The sequence below is a fragment of the Helianthus annuus genome, chromosome 4 (genome assembly GCF_002127325.2).
Source record: "Helianthus annuus cultivar XRQ/B chromosome 4, HanXRQr2.0-SUNRISE, whole genome shotgun sequence".
Classification (NCBI taxonomy): Eukaryota; Viridiplantae; Streptophyta; class Magnoliopsida; order Asterales; family Asteraceae; genus Helianthus; species Helianthus annuus.
This window is the reverse complement of record NC_035436.2, coordinates 22,768,615-22,779,625: the sequence shown is the minus strand read 5'-3', so window position 1 is coordinate 22,779,625 and position 11,011 is coordinate 22,768,615. Positions and strand designations below refer to the sequence as shown.

The 11,011-nt window shown below is 42.7% G+C and overlaps 2 long non-coding RNA genes across 2 annotated transcripts; both read left to right on the top strand.

Moving 5' to 3' along the window:
- Nucleotides 1-10: 10 nt before the first annotated feature.
- LOC118491635 lies at nucleotides 11-1,814 on the top strand. The gene is made up of 3 exons (XR_004891665.1): nucleotides 11-146; nucleotides 1,182-1,239; nucleotides 1,651-1,814. It is a non-coding gene; the product is annotated as an uncharacterized LOC118491635 (long non-coding RNA).
- Nucleotides 1,815-8,034: 6,220 nt separating this feature from the next.
- On the top strand, nucleotides 8,035-9,867 carry LOC118491634. Its single transcript, XR_004891664.1, has 3 exons — nucleotides 8,035-8,170; nucleotides 9,206-9,263; nucleotides 9,675-9,867. It is a non-coding gene; the product is annotated as an uncharacterized LOC118491634 (long non-coding RNA).
- Nucleotides 9,868-11,011: the final 1,144 nt, after the last annotated feature.

Below are 11,011 nucleotides of genomic sequence, written 5' to 3'. Positions count from 1 at the left end.
CTAAAAATCACAAATACTCATGAAACTGATTGCCAGCATGTAGTAGCCTTGAAGGTCCAATACAATTAGGGGAAAGTGGTTTATTACAAGTGATAACCTAGACTAAAAGTGGCGGCCATGTGAGCTTAAATCTAATCAAAAACCATGTGAGTATTTTATGGTGTTGTCATGAAAGTCAAGTGAATAGATGTATTTGTTAATGCCAAGATGTTTTGCTTTGAAGTCTGTGTACATGTGGAATTGCATGATGAATGATTAGGGTGTTATGCAAACTTGAACACTTATCATAAATTATTAGAGATCCGATGATTAATATATATGTAGTTATGTGTAATGCCTGAACGATGTTTAATTGCTTGATAGCAGACATATTATTTGGATCTATTCATGAATATTTGCATATTAGTGACTTGAAATATAGTTACACATGTGGATTATTGAGATAGGTTAACACTTATTGAATGAGCACGATTGTACATTAGTGTTGTCGAGTTCATGGGAGTTGGTTAAATGAATCGAAGCCATAGGGATATGGACTCGTAAAAGACTAATCTCCGAGTTTGGGTCGTTGATGAATTGTGCATAAACTTAAGTAACCATGCGGGCCCTCATGTGCTTCAGTTAGTGAACGAGATGGTCTATACTGCATTAACTGAACCACATTGAGTAACCGAGTTCATGAGCTGAAAGCCCATTCAATTTCACTCGGGCCGGGCCTTGGATGAGGGGCCTTGGATGAGCTGGATCTAGTAATAGTCGAGACACATGTATGCTTTATGTTTGGGCAAGCATAGTTAGGGGGATCAACCCATCTAATGTTCACTGTTAATTAATTGGACCGAAGTGGCTAGGCCACAAACTGATCAAGGACTGTACCCAGAGAATGAGTAGCACACCTCACCAAGTAAAAATCTAGGATTTTTGGGCCATACATTGTGAACAGAAAATCATGTTAGGTGTTCGTAAACTGAATGTGGGGTAATTAACTACCAAGACTTGCTAGAATTCGATATGTGTAATATGATAATTATGTGATAGCACGACATATGTTACTGTTGGATTTCCTAAGTGGCTGATATAACTCTCATGATGGGGTGTGTATGCTATTTGTGCAATATGTATGCAGAATAGGTGATTATTGTGCCTATTAACTGAATCGTTTTAAATGGTAACCGTATTAGGACTTGGATGACCAACTGAAAACATAACCGAATAGCTAGTCTTACCGAGCAAATCAAGGTGAGTTCACTACATTCGAGCATGCGTCCCAGTGGTTGGGGACAGTCAGTGGGTATTTCATGGGGGGATAAGGCTTTGGGTAAAAACGAGTATATTGGTTAATGATCTCACCTATCATCTTTTGTAAGTCCCTCATCGGGTATTAGTTAGTAGCGCTACTTAGGTTTGGCACCCTCACACCGCTCCTGTAGAGGACGGGGGTGAACTAATGACCCAGTCTGGCCCAGTACTAGATAGGAGTACGTGGGAAGGGCAGTCGTGTATTTCAGGAGCCGTCATTGTTCGGAAATGAGATATTAACAATATTACTTGCATTGGTTATTGAACTGTTTTACATACAACGGGTAACAAACATTTTCTAAAACTGTGAACTCGCCAGCTTTGTCTGATACGTGTGTTACATGCTCGCAGGTCCATAGGTGCTGAGAATGCAGGAACTTGCTGGCTGGAGGGCGAGAGTGGTCATGGTTACATTAATAAACTTATTTATCAGACTTTTATTCATTGTGGTTGTTTGGATAATATTTACAGTATGATACATTAACGCTTCCGCTGAACTTATGGTTTTTGAACAACATATGTTTGGGATTTCAGTATAATTAAGTGATGGAATTTTATTTAAACTTGTGATTCAATGTGATTGGTGGCTCATTACTAGTCGTCACACGCCTAACAGGGATACTCCCTAGGTGGTAATTTGGGGGTGTGACAGTTTGGTATCAGAGCCAGGTTATAGTGAATTTGGTTTTAAAACTGATTTATAAAACCAGACTATAACTGAACTGATACGACATTGACCATGACACTCAGCCCCAGGCAGCAAGGTTCGTCTCTTGTTTACTATTGCATAGCATAGTTAGTACATACTCATAATTAGTATCACACCCGAATGCACATTTGATGTTACGATACGAATTACTATGCTATCTGTTTATGCTACGTGTTTTAAGAATGGGACTCTACTTGAACTTACATGCTTTATGTTGTGATGTCGTCGGTCGTACTACATGAAATTGGGGAAACCTTTTTAACAGGGGTAGGGAGGAACTGAGATAAGCATGCAAATCAGGTTATTATTATGGGTGCACACATAATAACAACGTGGGGTGCATGTGAGTCCCAGTAAATCTCGACTAGTGTGAAAAGGAATCCCACATTGTTAGTCAATCTTGTATTAGAACTTCGAAAATTGTGAATACTATAACAATACTTGACATCCGCTTGAAATGATCTGTTAATTCGTTCCTTCTTCCCATACTTGTAGAATCATGAACGGACGTGGTGGAGGTCGCCGTGGTGGTCGTAATGGAGGCCGCGGTGGTGGGCGTGGCGAAATCCATATGACCCAGGCTGAGCTAGAAGCATTACTCAACGCTCAGGTGGCTGCAGCCTTGGCAGCTTACCAGGCTGGTATGACATGTACCAGACATTCTTTTCCTTTGAATTGTAAACTTGAGTCTTATTTGTTGGTTTGTTTTCCCTCGTTAATAGGTCAGCCGGCGCCACAAAATCAGCCTCACCCACCGGTCTGCACTTTTAAAACTTTCATGGATTGCAAGCCACAGACCTTCAATGGCACTGAAGGGGCTGTGGGACTTATACGCTGGTTTGAAAAGGCGGAGTCAGTGTTTGCGATATGTAACTGCCCAGTTGGGGATAGAGTAAAGTTTGCAGCAGGCACGCTTCAGGATGGTGCCTTGACCTGGTGGAATGCCCAGGTCCAACTGCTAGGTATTGAGGCGGCGAACGCCACTACGTGGGATGATTTTAAAGAACTGATGAGAGAGGAATACTGTCCTCGAGATGAAATAGCGAAGTTAGAGAATGAGTACTATCATCTGACAATGGTGGGGTCTGAAATCGAGGCGTATGTGAAGCGGTCATATGAGTTAGCTGATTTGTGTCCAAACTTGTCCCGACCCATGCCACGAAGAATCGAGTTGTTTATTAAGGGGTTACCTCCACGGGTGAAGGGTTTAGTTACAGCAGCGAACCTCAATAACCTAACCCAGATTGTTAGATTGGCGCATAAAATCGTTGACCAGGAGGTGGAGAGCGACTCATTGCCACCTCGTATTTCTAGCACTACCACAGCTGCCACTACTTCCACTACATCTGCTGCTGATGGCAAACGTAAGTGGAACGATACGGACAAGGGGTCCAACTCTGCACAGCCTCAGAAGAAGACGGATACTGGCAGCACCCGCAGTTCCAGTCAGACAGCATCAGTGAATCAGAACGCGAGTAACAAATCGGGGCAGGGATCATATGCGGGGAAGCTACCCTTGTGCAGCAAGTGTAATTATCATCACAAGGGACAGTGTGCTCGGGTTTGTCATCGATGTAATCGACCAGGGCATATGGCTAGGGATTGTAGGGCCACTTTTCCAGCTCAGCAGCAGTCATCACAGCAGTCGGGTAGACAACAGACTCAGCAGAATCAGGGTACTCAGAGAGGGTGTTATCAGTGTGGGGCCGATGGGCACTTCAAGCGAGACTGCCCTCAGCTGAAGCAGAACACAGGGGGTAGTAATGGGAACAACAAAGCGGGGAACAATGCGGGTAATGTCGCGCGTGGGCGCGGGTTTGTGTTGGGGGCTGGTGAAGCGCGGAGCGATGGCAACGTGGTTACTGGTACGTTTTCAGTGAACGGTGTTATTGCTTCAATTTTATTTGATTCTGGTGCCGACTGGAGTTACGTGTCTTTGGAATTTAGTTCTCAGTTAGGGTTAAGTCCTACACTTCTCGTAATGAAACACATAGTAGAAATCGCAAATGGTAAAACAATCGAAGCTACACATGTTTTACTTGGGTGTAAAATCGATCTTCTGGGTCAAGTATTCGACATTGACTTAATACCTATTACTCTTGGAAGCTTCGACGTGATCGTTGGAATGGACTGGCTGTCCAAGTATCAAGCAGAGATTCTCTGTAAGGAGAAGATCATACGTGTTCCCCTTCCTGGTGGGGAATTTTTATCAGTTCAGGGTCATCGCAGTGGGACCCCGGTTAGCATTGTCTCGGCAATGAAGGCTCAGAAGTATCTACGTAAGGGTTATTCCGCGATTTTTGCTCTTGTCACTGATTCACAGTCAAATGAACGGAAGATTGAAGATCTCCCAGTTGTTCGTGAATATCCTGACGTATTTCCTGAGGAACTCCCTGGTTTACCCCCACATCGTCAGGTGGAATTCCAGATCGACCTCGCCCCAGCGGCAGCCCCGGTTGCTCGTGCTCCTTATCGTCTTGCGCCAGGGGAGTTACAGGAATTGTCAAACCAACTCCAAGAGCTGTTGGATAGGGGTTTCATCCGACCTAGCTCTTCCCCTTGGGGAGCCCCAGTTCTCTTTGTGAAGAAGAAGGATGGGTCCTTCCGGATGTGTGTAGATTATCGTGAGCTCAATAAGGTGACGATTAAAAACCGTTATCCTTTGCCTCGTATTGACGACCTGTTTGACCAGCTGCAAGGGTCAAGTTTCTATTCGAAAATCGACTTAAGGTCGGGATATCATCAGGTGCGAGTTAGAGAAGAAGACGTTCCCAAAACAGCGTTTCGGACGCGATATGGTCATTACGAGTTCTTGGTTATGCCATTCGGGTTGACCAACACACCAGCGGTCTTCATGGATCTCATGAACCGCGTGTGCAAGCCATACCTTGATGACTTCGTTATCGTTTTTATCGACGACATTCTAATTTATTCCAAGAGCAAGGAAGATCATGAGCGGCATCTGCGCCTCATCTTAGAACTCCTGAGGAGGGAGCAACTGTATGCAAAATTTTCGAAGTGTGATTTTTGGATACGGGAGGTGCATTTTCTGGGGCACATAGTTAACGAATTGGGCATACATGTGGATCCTGCCAAGATCGACGCCATTAGAAATTGGGCGGCACCAAAGAATCCTTCGGAGGTGCGGCAATTTCTCGGTCTAGCAGGGTACTATCGTCGTTTTATTCAGAATTTCTCGAAGATTGCTCAGCCACTCACTTCATTAACACAGAAGAAGGTCGTCTACTCATGGGGAGCGAAACAGGAGGATGCATTCCAACTCTTGAAGCAAAAATTATGCAGCGCGCCGATTTTATCTCTACCAGATGGTACCGAGGATTTTGTGGTTTATTGTGATGCTTCGATTCAGGGTCTCGGTTGCGTGTTGATGCAACGCGAGAAGGTGATAGCTTATGCTTCTCGTCAGTTGAAGGTACACGAGAAAAACTACACGACACATGACTTGGAGCTAGGAGCAGTGGTCTTTGCACTGAAGATTTGGAGGCATTATCTCTACGGCACGAAATGCACCATTTATACTGATCACAAGAGCCTTCAGCATATCTTCGATCAGAAAGAATTGAATATGCGCCAGCGTCGCTGGGTAGAGTTGTTCAATGATTACGAGTGTGCCATCAAGTATCACCCGGGTAAAGCTAACGTGGTGGCGGATGCTCTTAGCCGCAAAGAATCAAAACCGAAGCGTATTCGTGCCCTACAGCTTACTATTCACTCTGATCTACCTGCTCGGATCCGTTCAGCTCAGATTGAGGCATTAAAGGAAGAAAATATCGAGGCTGAAGGATTACGAGGTCTACACAAGAAGAAGTTCGAGCAACGGTCTGACGGTATCTACTACTTTATGGAACGAATATGGGTTCCTTTATTTGGTGATCTTCGAGAGCTTGTGATGGACGAAGCACACAAGTCACGATATTCTATTCACCCAGGGTCCGATAAGATGTACCAGGACCTCAAGGTTTTGTATTGGTGGCCGAATATGAAAGCTCTCATCGCAACATACGTGAGTAAGTGCTTGACTTGTGCTAGGGTCAAAGCAGAGTACCAAAAACCTTCAGGCCTACTTCAGCAGCCGGAGATACCCATGTGGAAGTGGGAACAGATCGCTATGGATTTTGTTACGGGATTACCGAGAACACAGGCTGGGAACGATACTATATGGGTGATTGTCGACCGTCTCACAAAGTCAGCACACTTCTTAGCGATCAAGGAGACAGATAAATATTCGCAGCTCGCAGCGGTGTACCTTAAGGAGGTGGTTTCTAGGCACGGAGTGCCGACCTCTATTATTTCTGATCGAGATCCTCGCTTTACCTCGGAGTTATGGCAGGCTATGCATAAGTCGTTCGGCTCACGTCTCGATATGAGTACAGCTTATCACCCACAAACGGATGGTCAGAGTGAACGCACCATTCAGACGTTAGAGGATATGTTACGGGCATGCGTTATTGATTTTGGAAAGGGGTGGGAGAAGCATTTGCCGTTGGTCGAGTTTTCCTACAATAACAGCTACCACACCAGTATCAAGGCGGCACCATTTGAGGCACTGTACGGGAGGAAGTGTCGTTCACCTCTTTGCTGGGCTGAAGTGGGTGATAGTCAGATCACAGGTCCTGAGATAGTACTCGAAACTTCAGAGAAAATCGTGAAAATCAGAGAACGTATGGCAGCTGCTCGTGATCGTCAGAAAGCCTATGCAGACAAACGTGCCAAGGAGGTAGTGTTTGAAGTGAATGACCGAGTTATGTTGAAAGTCTCACCGTGGAAAGGGGTTGTGCGCTTTGGGAAACGTGGCAAGCTGAATCCACGATATGTTGGGCCGTTTAAGGTTCTGGAGCGTATTGGTAAGGTGGCTTATAGATTGGAGTTACCTACTGAGCTGGGTAATGTTCACGATGTATTTCATGTGTCGCAGTTGAAGAAGTGTTATGCAGACGACCCATTAACAGTACCTTTTCAAGAGTTAAAGATCGACGACAAGCTGCAATTTGTAGAAGAACCCATCGAGATTATGGACCGTGATGTCAAAGTGCGTAAACACAGTCGTATTCCTATTGTGAAGGTTCGCTGGAACTCAAGACGTGGACCGGAGTTCACGTGGGAGCGCGAGGATCAGATGAAACTAAAGTACCCTCATCTCTTTCCCAAAGACAAAGCGGAATCAAGCAAGACTGGTGAATCTCGGGGCGAGATTCCTCTTCAAGTTGGGGATGATGTGACACTTGAGCAAAACCCGCAACAATCTTGAATCCTCACCTCATTTCTCCATGTTCACTTGTCAAATTTCGGGACGAAATTTCTTTCAAGTTGGGGATGATGTGACAACCCGAACTTTACAGGTTAGTGTCGTTTATCTTAACAGTTCTAAGACTCTTCTTGCTTTCTTTCATTGTGCATTTCATTGTGCATTATTCGTCTTAGACACGTGAAACGTTCTTAGTTACATGTTACATTAGGCCCAAATCCGCACAAGTCCGATTAACGCCTGGTAGGCCGATTAGTGGATTGTATTATTTAAACGCATGGGCCAGCTCTTGTACCTAGCTGGGCCGATATCAATGCATAAGCCTACACGATTTCAAACCCTTATATCAATGCATAAGCCGATACCTATCAGTTACGTAGCACCTCATAGACCAATACCTTGCAAACCCTACACGATTTCAAAACTAGCAACGGCGGAAGGACTGGTCGAAGTATCATCACCCTTACTCGAGCCCTTTTGGTTAGTTGATTATGTTAGTGTTAAAGTGTTAATTTGCTGGTGATAACTACTTGATTTATTTACTTGTGTGATGTCCATGATTTATTATTTGATGATTGATTTATGTTCACATGCATGATGAGACTGATGTTAATAATTGATCTCTTTTGTTGATGTAATAATAGATTGGATGGGTGGTTAACATGGTAGCAATTATAATGATGTGATGGATGTCCCACATTACTATTGAATTGACTAATCTACAAAAGTGAAGTTAGACTAAATTGTCCACTAAAAATCACAAATACTCATGAAACTGATTGCCAGCATGTAGTAGCCTTGAAGGTCCAATACAATTAGGGGAAAGTGGTTTATTACAAGTGATAACCTAGACTAAAAGTGGCGGCCATGTGAGCTTAAATCTAATCAAAAACCATGTGAGTATTTTATGGTGTTGTCATGAAAGTCAAGTGAATAGATGTATTTGTTAATGCCAAGATGTTTTGCTTTGAAGTCTGTGTACATGTGGAATTGCATGATGAATGATTAGGGTGTTATGCAAACTTGAACACTTATCATAAATTATTAGAGATCCGATGATTAATATATATGTAGTTATGTGTAATGCCTGAACGATGTTTAATTGCTTGATAGCAGACATATTATTTGGATCTATTCATGAATATTTGCATATTAGTGACTTGAAATATAGTTACACATGTGGATTATTGAGATAGGTTAACACTTATTGAATGAGCACGATTGTACATTAGTGTTGTCGAGTTCATGGGAGTTGGTTAAATGAATCGAAGCCATAGGGATATGGACTCGTAAAAGACTAATCTCCGAGTTTGGGTCGTTGATGAATTGTGCATAAACTTAAGTAACCATGCGGGCCCTCATGTGCTTCAGTTAGTGAACGAGATGGTCTATACTGCATTAACTGAACCACATTGAGTAACCGAGTTCATGAGCTGAAAGCCCATTCAATTTCACTCGGGCCGGGCCTTGGATGAGGGGCCTTGGATGAGCTGGATCTAGTAATAGTCGAGACACATGTATGCTTTATGTTTGGGCAAGCATAGTTAGGGGGATCAACCCATCTAATGTTCACTGTTAATTAATTGGACCGAAGTGGCTAGGCCACAAACTGATCAAGGACTGTACCCAGAGAATGAGTAGCACACCTCACCAAGTAAAAATCTAGGATTTTTGGGCCATACATTGTGAACAGAAAATCATGTTAGGTGTTCGTAAACTGAATGTGGGGTAATTAACTACCAAGACTTGCTAGAATTCGATATGTGTAATATGATAATTATGTGATAGCACGACATATGTTACTGTTGGATTTCCTAAGTGGCTGATATAACTCTCATGATGGGGTGTGTATGCTATTTGTGCAATATGTATGCAGAATAGGTGATTATTGTGCCTATTAACTGAATCGTTTTAAATGGTAACCGTATTAGGACTTGGATGACCAACTGAAAACATAACCGAATAGCTAGTCTTACCGAGCAAATCAAGGTGAGTTCACTACATTCGAGCATGCGTCCCAGTGGTTGGGGACAGTCAGTGGGTATTTCATGGGGGGATAAGGCTTTGGGTAAAAACGAGTATATTGGTTAATGATCTCACCTATCATCTTTTGTAAGTCCCTCATCGGGTATTAGTTAGTAGCGCTACTTAGGTTTGGCACCCTCACACCGCTCCTGTAGAGGACGGGGGTGAACTAATGACCCAGTCTGGCCCAGTACTAGATAGGAGTACGTGGGAAGGGCAGTCGTGTATTTCAGGAGCCGTCATTGTTCGGAAATGAGATATTAACAATATTACTTGCATTGGTTATTGAACTGTTTTACATACAACGGGTAACAAACATTTTCTAAAACTGTGAACTCGCCAGCTTTGTCTGATACGTGTGTTACATGCTCGCAGGTCCATAGGTGCTGAGAATGCAGGAACTTGCTGGCTGGAGGGCGAGAGTGGTCATGGTTACATTAATAAACTTATTTATCAGACTTTTATTCATTGTGGTTGTTTGGATAATATTTACAGTATGATACATTAACGCTTCCGCTGAACTTATGGTTTTTGAACAACTTATGTTTGGGATTTCAGTATAATTAAGTGATGGAATTTTATTTAAACTTGTGATTCAATGTGATTGGTGGCTCATTACTAGTCGTCACACGCCTAACAGGGATACTCCCTAGGTGGTAATTTGGGGGTGTGACAGGATACGTTAAGGTATGATTTATACTTACCGACTGATGTTCATACACACACGACAAATTCCCGTATCAAGGTATGTACGAGAGTTCATCTTACTGGTGAGTATACCATTTATCATCTGTTTGCAACCATCGTGAGCGTAGTATAGCGTTGGTAAGATACCGAGGTCGTCCAAGGACACAAGAGCTTTTAGTACCGGTTTATTCTCAACGTCTAATTAAATCAAATTTTTTAGAAAAGGTTTTAAGTATGAAAAATAAAAACTAAAATGCTGAAAATAAAAATAAAATAAAAATAGATAGATAAGATGAATCACTTGGATCCGACTCGCCTTTAATGTATCCTTTGACGATTTCCGCACTTTTGCACTTTTTAAGAGATTATCTTAGTTATAATAGTTGGCCATTCTTTTGAAGTTGACGTTACCCTCAACCCTGTGATCAGCAAGGATACAATCCCAAAGGGTTGGAATATTGGAAGATAATTAATTAAGTTATTAATGCGTAAAGTGGTAGACCCCACTTTTGAAGGTGACGTTACCCTCGGCTAAGTGGTTTGAGTCAGCAATGATACAATCCCAAGTAGCCGGTTAAGTGTATTAATAGTAGTTTACTTATGAAGGGATCAAGCCATTCGCACCCCCGTCATCCAATACCAGTGGGTATTGAAGGGGGTCCTAGTAAGCTTGACCCAGGTACTTGCAGGATCTATACACTGAACAAGGCAAGAACCTGACCAAACCATTCCCTTAACTCCCGACTAGGTAGCCAACATATCTCTATATAGACCGTAGAGATATGAATGGTGAAAATCTTTTATTTTATATAGACATTAAAGTAATGCCAAGACACCACGGACAAATGATAAGGAAGTTTCAAATTCAACATAAGAAACTAGTTATTAAAGTCATTAATACAAAACCAAATAAAAAGTGCGAAAAGATTAAAAATCAAAAGTAATACATTAAATGCTTGTCTTCACCAAGTGGTGTAAGAGACTTAGCCAAACATGGCCTTTGATTCACAAGAACTCATACGATC